The following is a 9,813-nucleotide window of genomic DNA, read 5'->3' on the forward strand; positions in this document are numbered from 1 at the left end:
CCAAGCACCTGGCACAAGGAAAAAAAAAACTGATGTCCTGTTACTTTCATGAATGAATGTTAGAAACAGTTCACTCGCTTCTAGCTGCAACAGTCTTTCAGCAAGAACAGAGATGAGAAGAAATAATTTTTGAGAAATCTTATTGTTCCCAGCCTGTGGGGGTGGGGTGTGTCGGGCGTGGGGCCTGTGGGCATTCCATTTTCCAGTGACCCTCTTGCCTGCAGATGGCGCACTGGTTTCTTCCCTAGGCGTCTTCTGCCCCTCCCGTGGACACCCTCCGGGATTACATTTTTGGCTGCTGGCTGCTTGAAAACAGACCCCTAATTATTTTGGCCAGGTCCTCTTCGAAAGAAGGATTCTGATTAAGGGTGCTTGGAGGTCTGTGGTCCTGGGTGTTAAGTTGTGGGTTGACATAGCAGCCGGCACAGCGATTTCTTCAAGTAGCTCTTTTATTCTGGTAAGCTGGAATAGAACTGACAGCGAACAGCTCAGCCGGCCTGTATTTATAGTCAGCCGGCTGTCAACATTGTAACCACAACAGCCCAGAGTTCCCGCCTAAAATAACGGACGCGGACCTGAGTGAAAACTATCTACAGACCTGAGTGAAAACTATATACAGTATCCCCCTGTTGGCCCAGGGTGAAACTACACTACATAACACCCCTCCCCACCGAGATAAGGCGTTAGTTACAATCGTAATGGTTTCCTTATATACAGCACTACGCGTAATGGTTCAATTAGGCACAAAAGCATATCGGTTACATTTCCCATACTTAGACCAACAGTGATACCTGTCCAACAACATAGTCCTTTAAATAAGTTGGGCGCTTGGAAACTCTGCCAGACCGCCGGGGACTGGTAGCCAAGTCCGGAGGGCCACACAGTTCTCGCTGAGGCTGTGGTGCGACCATAGGTGGCGTTGGAACCAACTCCCCTGGATCCGCTGCTGTGGGTGGAGCCTCCGCAAGTGGAGTGGTCTGAGTCTGTTCTGAAACGGCTTGGTTCGGCTCCACGCTGGCAGTTTGCGAGGGAGTTGTAGGTGGGGCCTCGCCATCTGTACGTGTCTCTTCTGGAGCCGCAAGCGCAGTTGGGGGCACCTCGGTAGCGTCCAAGTCCCCAACCCTGCGCCTAAGCTGGTCTATGTGCCGTCGCCACAAGCGTCCGTCTTCGAGTGCCACCTGGTATGAGCGAGGTCCAGTGACTCCCACTACTGTGGCTGGCACCCAAGGGATGTCCCCCACATAGTTCCGGGCAAAGACCTGGTTTCCTGGGACAAATGACCGCGGTGCGTTGGCACAGCCTGGGGGTTCAGCCACGGCAAAGTCTGGGTGTAGCCGGTCGAGCGGTGACCTGAGGCGGCGGCCCATAAGCAGTTCAGCAGGGCTCCTCCCTGTGGCCGCATGAGGGGTGATGTGTTGCACGAACAAGTATTCGGCGACCCGCTCATGCCAGTCTCCCCGGTCCAGGCACGCCAGTGCCTCTTTTGTCGAGCGCACCATTCTTTCTGCTTGCCCGTTGCTGGATGGATGAAAAGGTGCCGTTAGGGCATGGCGGATGCCCAGTCCCAAAAGATACCGCTCAAACGTGCCTGACGTGAACTGCGGTCCGTTGTCAGAGACCAGGACATCAGGACACCCATGCGTTGCAAACAGGCCTCGCAGCACCCGGATGACAGCTTCGGTAGTGGTGGAGGGCATCAGGGCGACCTCCAGCCATTTGGAATAGGCGTCCACCACTACCATAAAGGTCCGGCCGTGAAAGGGGCCAGCCAGATCGATGTGCACCCTCGACCAGGGTGTCTTTGGCGTCTCCCAGGTGTGTCCCTTAGCTGCCGGTGGTGCAGGCCTCGACTCTTGGCACGCTTGACAGGCGGACACCCAGGCAGTGATGGCATCGTCCATATTAGGCCACCAGACGTAACACTGAGCCAACACCTTCATTTTGACAATTCCCGGGTGGCCAACGTGCAGAGCCTCCAGGACGCGCTGACGGAGTCCCTGGGGAATCGCGACGCGGTCTCCCCACAGCAGACAGCCGCGATGAGCTGAGAGTTCATGTTGTCTGGTTGCGAAGGGCTGGAACTCCGATGCAAAAGGCCTTTGTGGCCACCCCCTCCACACCCAGTTGAGCACCCGGCTGATGGTGCGATCCTGGGCAGACGCGGAGGCCACAGTGGCAGCCGATACAGGCGCTGTCGGAAGATCCTCAATCAGAAGGAGCGATGAAGCTGGAGCCGGGTCTTCCACAAATGCTGGAAGAGGGCAACGGCTGAGGGCGTCAGCATGGCCCATCGATTTCCCCGGGCGATGGATGAGCCGGTAGTGGTAGGCAGCCAGGAAAACAGTCCATCGCAGCATGCGTGGTGAGAGGACTGGTGGAGTTGGACGATCACCGGCGAGGAGGCCCAGGAGTGGCTTGTGGTCAGTGATGAGGTCAAAAGTCCTGCCATAGAGGTATTCATGGAACCTCTTCACTCCAGCCACAAGTGCCAATGCCTCCTTGTCGAGCTGGCTGTAATTCCATTCCGTCGGAGATAGTGTCCTGGAAAAGTAGGCGAGCGGTGCTTCTCTTCCATCTGGAAAACGGTGACTAAGGACAGCACCGATGCCAAAAGGTGAGGCGTCGCAGGCAAGGACCAGCGGCCTGGATTCACTGTACTGTACCAGCACACTGTCTGAAGAAAGGAGAGCCTTGACCGCGTTGAAGGCCGCCGTCTCCCGATGACCCCAGGCCCAAGGCGTCTTAGTGCTAAGGAGTCGGTGAAGAGGCTCAGCCACTGTGGCTTTGTGGGGCAGGAACATGTTATAAAAGTTCAGCAGCCCCAGGAATGCCTGCAACTCTGTTTTGTTCTTTGGGGTGGGGGCCTGCTGGATAGCGCGGATCTTGGATGTGGTTGGATGAAGGCCGGAGGCATCGATAAGATAGCCCAGGAACTCTACCTGTGGAACGGCAATCTGGCACTTCTCCCTCTTTACCTTGAGCCCGGCCTCCTGGAACCTGGTCAGCACGGCACGGAGGCGCTCGAACAGCTGCTGGTGTGAGTCTGCAGACCCCAAGACGTCATCAAAATATGGTACCACGCCCGGAAGCCCTTGCAGGAGACGCTCCATAAGGCTTTGGAAGATGCCAGGAGCCACACTCACCCCGAACTGCAACCGGCGGCAACGGAATGCCCCCCGGTGGGTGACGATCGTCTGGGCTTCAGCAGTGGCATCATCGACAGGCAGTTGTTGATAGGCTTGGGCAAGGTCCAGCTTAGCGAAGACCTTACCCTCACCCAGGGAATGCAGCAGGTGTTGGACAACAGGAACCGGATAAGCGTGCTGCTGAAGTGCCTTGTTAATCGTGCACTTGTAGTCAGCGCAGATTCTCACCGACCCATCTGGCTTGACAGGCGTGACGATGGGGGTTTCCCACTTTGCGTGGTCAACCGGCTCCAAAACTCCTTGGGCGATCAGTTTGTCCAGTTGTTCGTCCACCTTAGCCTTGAGAGCAAAGGGAACCCGGCGTGGCTTTAGCTTGATGGGGGCGACTTGTGGATCAAGGCTAAAGGAGATGGGCGTACCTGTATATTGCCCCAAGGTGCCGTCAAAAACCTCGGCAAAGTCTTTGACCAGACCCTCAGTCTCTGCGTTAGAGATGCAGTTGATGCCGGTGATTTCCAGGCCGAGGGCATCAAACCAGTCTAGCCCTAGGAGGCTTGGCCGCTGACCTTCGACCACCACCAACCGGAGCAGGCCCGAAAAATCCTTGAAGGCGATCCGGAACCGGCCAACGCCTACCACGGGAATGTCGTTTCCCTGGTAGTCTCTCAGGTGTACGCGGTGAGAGTCGAGTTGCCTTTTGGACACTCTGGGTACCAGTCTTTTGAGGGTGCTCCATGACACGATGGACAGGGCAGACCCGGTGTCGATCTCCATGTCACATGGAGCTCCTTCAATGAGCACCGTGACGTTCAGCTTGCGTCGCGTCGACGAGTCGGTTTGGCCAATCGTGGTTCCAGACGGGCAGCGGCAGTTGGTGAGAGCGAAACAACTTTCCTTGGCAGACTGGAGTGAAGACTTGGACTTGCGAATTGATGAAGGGGGGGTGTCAGACGGAGCCGATCGGCAGACCTTAGCGATGTGGCCCCTTCTGGAACACTTCCTACAGATGGCGTCTCTGAATCGACACTTGGCACGGGAATGGTTGCCTCCGCAGCCAGCACATTCCGGTTGGCCCTTGGAGTTCTGTTGGAACTTCCTGCGCTCCCGCTTTGTCTGGTGCACATCATCGTCTTCACTGGAGGATGCCTCATCACTGCTGGCCTCTTCATGATGCACCGGAACTGGCTCCCTAGCAAGACGCGGGCTGCTGGACTTGCGGATCTCCTGGGCGGAGCGTTCAGCAGCTTCTGAGGCCACAGCCTCCTCAATGGCTTTCTGTAGCGTGAGGTCTGGCTTGGCTAGGAGACGCCGTTGCAGATGGATGTCCCGGACCCCGCAGACGATTCGATCCATCAGGGCATCGTCTAAGTCTCGGAACTCACAGTGCATTGCAGCCTGTCGCAGGGCGGTGGTGTAGTTGTTGATTGACTCCCCCTCTGCCTGGTTCCGGTGGTAGAACGCATGGCGGGCAGCAATCTTGGACGGCTTTGGTGCGTAGTGGCTGCGGAGCTTCTCTTGGATCGTGTCCCATGGTGTTTCCTGGACTGCTTCAGGCGCAACCAATGCTCGGGCCGTCTCAAACACCTCAGGCCCACAGAGGCTGAGGAATAGGCCCCGCTTCCGATCCTTTGATACTGCTGTCAGCTCGTTGGCTTGGAGGTAGCAGTCGAACCGAGCGAGGTAGGAGTCCCATGATTCAGATGCTGGCGCAAACGGCGGTAGAGGCACAAGTGAAGCCATGATTCCGATGCCGGCGTGAAGGGCGATGGATGGAACACAGTGCTCCAGCCAGAACAGTCAGCTCTGAATTGGTTCTGCCCAGTGATTTCGCTCAGTGATTTCGCTGTGTGATTCAGCTCAGTTCAGAGGCTGGCCGCATCTGGCTGTGCTCTGATGTCCATCTATCCCATCCTCGTCGCCAGTGTTAAGTTGTGGGTTGACATAGCAGCCGGCACAGCGATTTCTTCAAGTAGCTCTTTTATTCTGGTAAGCTGGAATAGAACTGACAGCGAACAGCTCAGCCGGCCTGTATTTATAGTCAGCCGGCTGTCAACATTGTAACCACAACAGCCCAGAGTTCCCGCCTAAAATAACGGACGCGGACCTGAGTGAAAACTATATACAGTATCCCCCTGTTGGCCCAGGGTGAAACTACACTACATAACACCGGGCGTCGGATGACTCCAGGGGGCCGTACACTCGGTGGGGCGGGGCCATCAAAGTGGAGTTTTTAGCTGCCTCAATTGCAATATCAGTATTGTCCGCTGCCCTGAGGGCATTTTTCTTGTGGATTTCCTCAGTGGTCAGTATTGTAATCCTAGGGTTTTTTAATCCCTTGGGTTTAATTGTCTTTTTTTTTTTTAACAGTTCTGTCCTATGCGGCTCTCAAAGCCTTCTGCTCTTTTTCTTTCTGTCAATTCACATCCTTGCATTGTGCTGCTTCTAGAACCAAGAAGCCACATCCAGCTCACTCTTTTGGATTGCTTACTGGCTCTATCTCACGCGGCTCTTTAAAATCTTCTGCTCTTTTCTTTCTGCCAGTTCACATACTGAAATACTCTTTTGGGACTGTCTGCTTGTCCATTTCACCTGATTCCTTCTGAATTTCACCATTCTCAACTTCCTCTTCTCTTTCTTCCTCAGTCTCTTTGCTTGGGGGTTGGGTAGGGGGAACCTCAATTGCCCTGGTGCAGTTGCTGCATAGGGTGGAGGGGGGCTAATTATCTCCTCTTCCAGGACTGGCAGAACTGGTGGCTTTTTAACTTGTAATTGTACTGAACACAGTTTGACTTGGGCAGTCACAATTCTATTTGTCCGAAGTCATGAGGGATTTTGATCCACATTGGCTTTCCAGATAGAAATATAGGGAATCTGATCTGTGTGGGCCTTGAAAATGTCACTCCATAAAATGTTGACCAAGTTTGGATCAAAGGATCCTCCAGTAGGCCATTCTGGTAAATACGAAGGCCAGTAAACTTCACATAAATGTTGGAGTCTGCTTTTTTTGAGTTTACATCCCCACTCTTCTGCTTTCGTGGCACTTTTCCAGTTTTCCAGAAAGCTCTGTAGTGGTGTCTCAAGAATTGTTTTACTGCTTTTATTTCCCATGACTCTGGGATCCTGGGGACACTGGGACACTCAGCCCTCCTAACGTTATTTTTTTCACTCAGTCACAGGCCAGACGTTGCTGTCAACGTCTCACACACTCAAAACATTCACTGGAGTGTCCCCACACGCACATTCAGAAAAACCCATGCACCTCCCCCAATCCCTTTTTTTTTCCCCTCCCCAAAAACCAAAACCACAACCGGCAGTGCTTCACAACTTCGACCGGGGCCCAAGAGCACCTTTTACTGCTTCTTCTGGGCACAAAATCAACCACAACCGGCAGCGCTTAGACTTCGACCGGGGCCCAGCAGTACCCTTTACTGCTTTTTCTGGGCGACACCAAAACCAGTGGCACTTCTTCTACCCTGCTGGCGGATCAGGCTCTCTTTTTGCTCGCACCTATCCTTGTGGAGCTTGCTCCCACCTATACCCTGTGGAGCTTACCTTTTTCCTCGAGGTACCTTCTTTCTACACGGCCGTTGCTCTTTCTCTCCGTCACTTTGTCGCGTGTCCACTCAGGAACGGGTGGTCAGTCCCTCCCACGAAGTTGGCAGGATGCGTGCTGGAACTGTTGACCCGGTATCCCGAGCTGCTCGCCTTGCAGTGACGCCCTGGACCTCTTTGTCCCTCGATCTCGGGGAACATGTTTTTCCCGGCCAACGCACCAGAAATGTAGGCGGGTGGTGGTGAGAAGGGAAAAGAGCAGCAGTGGTGGACCTTGGGCTCTCAAATTCCAGCAGAGCCCTGTGCGAAGCCAAAATTTGGTTCCTGCTGCCTCTTGGACTCCATTCTAAATAAAAGTTATGGTATCCTCTGCGGTGCTTCCAAAGCTCTGCACCCAGGGCGACTGAACTGGTCATGTTCTCCTAAATGTGCGTCTGGCAGCAGCCTTCTCAGCAGTTACGACTGAGGTCCCCCTACTGCCACCAGTTCCTTCTTTAGGACGACAGAAATGAAGACCTGAGACCTGCAAGCTTCCCTGCTGCCTTCATGTGTGGTGGAGGATGCTGCCCTGTTACAGCATTGAAATAATAGCTGCCAGTCTGGTCAGCTACTTTATGTGGACTGTGCCTCAGGCGGCAAAATGTCTTGGGCCAGCCCTGGGAGCAGCCGGTTCATTAGACTTCTAGCCTTCCATTTTGCTTTATCCTGTGTCAAAAGTTACCTTTCCTCTCTCAACTGTACTATTTCCTCAGTGTGGTGTGAGCTCCTGAAAAGCACCCGAAAGAATCCTCTTCATCCTGGTGAAGAGTGACTAGTGGGGTGCCACAGGGTTCTGTCTTGGGCCTGGTCTTATTCAACATCTTTATCAACGACTTGGATGATGGACTCAAGGGCATCCTGATCAAATTTGCAGATGACACCAAACTGGGAGGGGTGGCTAACACCCCAGAGGACAGGATCACACTTCAAAATGACCTTGACAGATTAGAGAACTGGGCCAAAACAAACAAGATGAACTTTAACAGGGAGAAATGTAAAGTATTGCCCTTGGGCAAAAAAAATGAGAGGCACAAATACAAGATGGGGGACACCTGGCTTGAGAGCAGTACATGTGAAAAGGATCTAGGAGTCTTGGTTGACCACAAACTTGACATGAGCTAACAGTGTGACGCGGCAGCTAAAAAAGCCAATGCAATTCTGGGCTGCATCAATAGGAGTATAGCATCTAGATCAAGGGAAGTAATAGTGCCACTGTATTCTGCTCTGGTCAGACCTCACCTGGAGTACTGTGTCCAGTTCAAGAAGGACACTGACAAACTGGAACGTGTCCAGAGGAGGGCAACCAAAATGGTCAAAGGCCTGGAAACGATGCCTTATGAGGAACGGCTAAGGGAGCTGGGCATGTTTAGCCTGTAGAAGAGGAGGTTAAGGGGTGATATGATAGCCATGTTCAAATATATAAAAGGATGTCATATAGAGGAGGGAGAAAGGTTGTTTTCTGCTGCTCCAGAGAAGTGGACACGGAGCAATGGATCCAAACTACAAGAAAGAAGATTCCACCTAAACATTAGGAAGAACTTCCTGACAGTAAGAGCTGTTCGACAGTGGAATTTGCTGCCAAGGAATGTGGTGGAGTCTCCTTATTTGGAGGTCTTTAAGCAGAGGCTTGACAATCATATGTCAGGAGTGCTCTGATGGTGGTTTCCTGCTTGGCAGGGGGTTGGACTCGATGGCCCTTGTGGTCTCTTCCAATTCTATGATGCTATGAATCTTGGGAACTGTAGTATGCCCACACAGAGCTGCAATTTCCAACATCTTTAACAAACTACAGTTCCCAGCATTTGGGGGGGAGTTTTGTGACACCCCCAAATCAGCTGACAATAAATCATAAAGCCAATGCCATGTCTGTGAATAGTTGAAAGGCAGATTTTTACAACTTTTGAACCATCTTTCTTTCCTCAGTTTGGAGTTTTAAGTGCTAATGTGAAAATTAGTGCCCCAGAAGGGTGTGGACCATGGGTAGGCAAACTAAGGACCAAGGGCCAGATCCGGCCCAATCGCCTTCTAAATCCGGCCCGTGGACATTCCGGGAATCAGCAGGTTTTCACATGAGTAGAGTGTGTCCTTTTATTTAAAATGCATCTCTGGGTTATTTGTGGGGCATAGGAATTCGTTTATTATGTTTTAACCAAAATATAGTCCAGCCCCCCACAAGGTCTGAGGGACACTGAACCGGCCCCCTGCTGAAAAAGTTTGCTGACCCCTGGTGTGGACGCTATTTTTCTTTTGCCTTCCCCTGTGTCAAAGTTATTTACCCAGCTCTCAACAGTATTGGTTTTTTCCCCAGTGTGGTGTGTGGGCCCTTCAAAAAGCACGTTCCTCCCACTCCAAAGAGTCCTGGGGGCTGTAGTGCAGCCCTCACAGAGCTACAATCCCCAGCACCTTGAAGAAACTACAGTTCCCAGGATTCCTTGGGGCGTAAGACCTGCTTTGAAAGTGCTTTGAAGGCATTGTGTGTAAATTAAAGGTAAAGGGACCCCTGACCATTAGGTCCAGTCGTGACCGACTCTGGGGTTGCGGCTCTCATCTTGCTTTATTGGCCGAGGGAGCTGGCGTTTGTCCACAGACAGCTTCCGGGTCATGTGGCCAGCATGACTAAGCCGCTTCTGGCAAACCAGAGCAGCACACAGAAATGGCTTACCTTCCCGCTGGAGCGGTTCCTATTTATCTACTTGCAATTTGTGCCTTTGAACTGCTAGGTTGGCAGGGGCTGGGACCGAACAACGGGAGCTCACCCCGTCGCGGGGATTCGAACCGCCAACCTTATGATCAGCAAGTCCTAGGCTCTGTGGTTAACCCACAGCGCCACCCGCGTTCCCAGCGCCATCTGCGTCCCTGTAGCAGCCTGTATAATGCAAATAGGACGAAGGAAGGTCTAGTTGGGAGAGGACCCCCCCCCCCAAATCCTAGTACCGTAGTTGCCGCTGCCAGCCAGTGTAGGTAATACGGAACCAGATCGGTCTGACTCGGTACACGGCAGCAACCTCCTTAACGCACCATCTCTGCCACTTAAGAGGCGGACGGCCCCCTGTCAGGGCTGCTTTAGTTGAGACTG

At 53.0% G+C, this 9,813-nt stretch overlaps 1 long non-coding RNA gene across 1 annotated transcript; it reads right to left on the bottom strand.

Annotated features, from left to right (window-relative positions):
* Positions 1-288: 288 nt before the first annotated feature.
* Positions 289-6,924, bottom strand: LOC308592103. The gene is made up of 2 exons (XR_014010379.1): positions 5,314-6,924; positions 289-358 (listed from the first exon to the last, which is right to left on the bottom strand). It is a non-coding gene; the product is annotated as an uncharacterized lncRNA (long non-coding RNA).
* Positions 6,925-9,813: the final 2,889 nt, after the last annotated feature.

The sequence above is a fragment of the Podarcis bocagei genome, assembly GCF_964188305.1.
Source record: "Podarcis bocagei genome assembly, chromosome: 7".
NCBI lineage: Eukaryota > Metazoa > Chordata > Lepidosauria > Squamata > Lacertidae > Podarcis > Podarcis bocagei.